The 4,193-nt window shown below is 42.0% G+C and overlaps 1 protein-coding gene across 1 annotated transcript in view; it reads right to left on the bottom strand.

Moving 5' to 3' along the window:
- The window catches only part of IFNAR1 (interferon alpha and beta receptor subunit 1), an 11,977-nt gene extending 11,195 nt beyond the window's left edge, over positions 1-782 (bottom strand). Inside the window, exon 1 of the mRNA XM_077765504.1 lies at positions 609-782. The gene's annotated coding sequence lies outside the window, so the exon portion shown is untranslated. The remainder of the gene's footprint in view (positions 1-608) is intronic.
- Positions 783-4,193: the final 3,411 nt, after the last annotated feature.

The raw sequence follows: 4,193 nt of genomic DNA on the forward strand, positions 1-4,193 counted from the left end.
AAAAAAAAAAAAAAAGCACTATATTCCCAGAACAAACATCGCAAGGAGAGTGGGACCGTGTCACACTTTGTCCCAATTTTGCTAATGTCTGGCTTCATGGACAAGACAGATGTATCTCACACTCGCTTCTGCACTCAGTCAGTCTCTTTCTCACACATCAGCCTCTGGAAAACTCGTTTTCAAGATAGAATGAAAATTAAAAGGGCAGATGAGACTTAGAATTATTACGAAAACAGTTGGACTTAAAAAAATTTTTTTAATGTTTATAATATAATAGTTTTGCAAGAAAGAGCACGTGCAGGTGAGCAAGCAGGGGAGGGGCAGAGAGAGAGAGGGAGACAGAGGGATCTGAAGCAGGCTCCAGGCTCCTAGAGCATGCAACTTGACGCGGGGCTCGAACCCACAAACCGTGAGATCATGACCTGAGCTGAAGTCAGATGCTTAACCGACTGAGCCACCCAGGCACCCCACTTTTTTTTTTTTTTTNCACTTTTGTTTGTTTTTTAAATGGGAGACTTCACATTGTGCAAATGAACAGGCTTAGGAAGTGAGCTGTTGCAGTGATATTTAATGAAGAATATACCATAATTCAGCTGGCAGCTTCTTACCTTTTCCAAATGGGGTGAAGGCATCAACATTATGCCATGGAGAAGTCTCATTTCCTTTTTCTGCTCTTATACGCAATTTAACTTTTTCATAAATATTTACCTTGAGTGAAGAAAAGTCGCATTTGGTACTAATAATAGACTGACACCCAGGCAATTTTAACCAAGTATCGTTTCTGGGCCTTCAAAATAAAAAAGCAAATAAATGAATAAGCAAATGTGGAAACACAAGAGTGTCAAACAGAGTTTCTGTTTACTGACATTATAAAGCCAGTCTAAGTAGTTATTTCTTCTATTTGACGTCTTATTAACATTTTACTCACAACGCTGCACTCTTTTTCAGTACAAATATCCAAGTTATTATTTATAAAGTGGAATAATTCTGACAGTTAAGTTTTGTGAGACAGAGAGAGAGTGAGCNGGGAGAAAGTGGCGAGGGAGGGACCCAATGTGCAGGAGGAGAGGGGGGAGGGCGCAGGGCCCTGGAGACCCAGAAGAGGGCCGGCGACTCACTCGGCATTTAGGTCATCAGAGCACTTGCCGAGAATGGTTTTGTGTGGGGATGAGGGACGGAACTGAACGCAAAGGCTGCCGACTGAGGGGCAGCCAGACACGTGCAGAGAGGGATACAGATCATTCTTGGGTTTTTTTTTTTTCCTTTTTTAGTATTGATTTTGGAGAGAGAGATAGCAAGCGAGCAGGGGAGGGGCAGGGCAAGAGAGGATCCCAAGCAGGCTCTGCACCATCAGTGCAGAGCCCAGATGCCGGGCTCGAACCCATGAACCATGAGACCATGACCTGAGTTGAAGTCAGACGCTTAACCAACTGAGCCACCCAAGTGTCCCTTGGGAGTTTTGATATAGGGCCATGGCTCACAAACCTTTTGGTCTTGGGATCCCTTCATACTCAAAGAAATTGAGGGTCTGAAAGAGTTTTTGTTTATATGGACTACGTCTTTCAATATTTAGTATATTAAAGCAGTAAAACTGATAAAATTTTTAAATGAATTCATTAAAAGATAATAATGATCAATCAGCCCATTGCACTGGGNAGCTACAGGGGTATGTATGGAGTTTCTTTTTAGGGTGAGGAAAATGTTCTAAAATTGGGGTTATGGTTGCACAACTCTGAGTATATAAAAGCCATTGCATTGTACACTTTTAAGTGAGTGAATTGCTTGACACATGAATTGTGCCTCAAAAAAGTTGTTATAAAACCAAAAAAAAAAAAAAAGCACTATATTCCCAGAACAAACATCGCAAGGAGAGTGGGACCGTGTCACACTTTGTCCCAATTTTGCTAATGTCTGGCTTCATGGACAAGACAGATGTATCTCACACTCGCTTCTGCACTCAGTCAGTCTCTTTCTCACACATCAGCCTCTGGAAAACTCGTTTTCAAGATAGAATGAAAATTAAAAGGGCAGATGAGACTTAGAATTATTACGAAAACAGTTGGACTTAAAAAAATTTTTTTAATGTTTATAATATAATAGTTTTGCAAGAAAGAGCACGTGCAGGTGAGCAAGCAGGGGAGGGGCAGAGAGAGAGAGGGAGACAGAGGGATCTGAAGCAGGCTCCAGGCTCCTAGAGCATGCAACTTGACGCGGGGCTCGAACCCACAAACCGTGAGATCATGACCTGAGCTGAAGTCAGATGCTTAACCGACTGAGCCACCCAGGCACCCCACTTTTTTTTTTTTTTTAAATGGGAGACTTCACATTGTGCAAATGAACAGGCTTAGGAAGTGAGCTGTTGCAGTGATATTTAATGAAGAATATACCATAATTCAGCTGGCAGCTTCTTACCTTTTCCAAATGGGGTGAAGGCATCAACATTATGCCATGGAGAAGTCTCATTTCCTTTTTCTGCTCTTATACGCAATTTAACTTTTTCATAAATATTTACCTTGAGTGAAGAAAAGTCGCATTTGGTACTAATAATAGACTGACACCCAGGCAATTTTAACCAAGTATCGTTTCTGGGCCTTCAAAATAAAAAAGCAAATAAATGAATAAGCAAATGTGGAAACACAAGAGTGTCAAACAGAGTTTCTGTTTACTGACATTATAAAGCCAGTCTAAGTAGTTATTTCTTCTATTTGACGTCTTATTAACATTTTACTCACAACGCTGCACTCTTTTTCAGTACAAATATCCAAGTTATTATTTATAAAGTGGAATAATTCTGACAGTTAAGTTTTGTGAGACAGAGAGAGAGTGAGCACAAGTACAACAGAGAATCCCAAGCAGGCTCCATGCTCAGCAGGGAGCGCAGTGTGGAGCTCAATCCCACCACCGTGGGATCATGACCCGAAATCAAGAGCTGGATGCTTAACTGACTGAGCCACACAGGCGCCCGGTGACATAGTCAATTTTTTACTACAGTTGTGTAATTTTGCGATGGTTTGCATTAGGATTTCAAAAAAGCAGAGAAATAACATGTAAAAGTGGTTAGTGTCGGCTTTGTTAAGAATAGTTGTGTGACTTCTGGTCAACTACTTTGTTTCTGGATCTTCTCCTTATTGAAAATTTGGTTTGATGATTCCCTTCTAAACTTCTCCTACGAATAGATTTACCAGACCAAAGAGCTCAGTCAGAATCAGCATTATTTGGTAACTTCCTTAGCCTTCATCAAAACCAAATCACCCTTTTGGCTCGCTGATTGCAGTAATTCTAATATACCACTAGAAAAAAAAGAACTTAAAATGTTAACATAAATTAACCAATTCTTTGAAGTGGATTTAGTCCATTATAAAGGAGAACTGAGGGGCACCAGGGTGGCTCAGTCGGTTAAGTGTCTGACTTCAGCTCAGGTCATGATCTGACGGTTTGTGAGTTCGAGTCCCACATCGGGCTCTGTGCTGACAGCTTGGAGCCTGCAGCGCGTTTTGGGTTCTGTGTCCCTCTCTCTGCCTCTCCCTTGCTTGTGCTCTGTTTCTCTCTGTCTCCCAAAAATAAATAAAACATTAAAAAAAAGTAGAACTGATCAATATTAGATTCTTCAAAAAACATGAAGAAATCAAGTTGGCAAGGAGTTCCTAATAGAGAAAGGACATGTTGCCACATGTCACTTTGTTTGACCTACCGAGGAGGATGATGGGAAGGTGAGAGACAAGTCATCAGGTTTCGAAATTTTTGCCTACGTGAAGCCCTATCTACCTTACAGGCAGAGGAACTATCCAGTAAGAAGGCATTTTTGTTAAGACTGATTCATGGTTCCAGCATAAGGTGCTCTTTGGAGGAGAGGGGGCACGAGGAGGGAGGGAGAATACTGTAGACCTCATTTTAAAAACGCTTTAAGGGGGGCACCTGGGTGGCTCAGTTGGTTAAGGGTCCAACTTCGGCTCAGGTCATGATCTCGTGGTTCGTGGGTTTGAGCCCCGCGTTGGGCTCTGTGCTGACAGCTCAGAGCCTGGAGCCTGTTTCAGATTCGGTGTCTCCCTCTCTCTCTCTGACCCTCCCCTGCTCACGCTCTCTCTCTCAGAAATAACTAAAACATTTAAAAACAAAAAATAAAACCCTTCAAGGGGCACCTGGGTGGCTCAGGTGGTTGAGCAGTCGACTCTTGATTTCAGCTCAGGTCATGA

Source organism: Crocuta crocuta, unplaced genomic scaffold (assembly GCF_008692635.1).
Source record: "Crocuta crocuta isolate KB4526 unplaced genomic scaffold, BGI_CrCroc_1.0 scaffold84, whole genome shotgun sequence".
In the NCBI taxonomy this organism is placed as follows: Eukaryota; Metazoa; Chordata; class Mammalia; order Carnivora; family Hyaenidae; genus Crocuta; species Crocuta crocuta.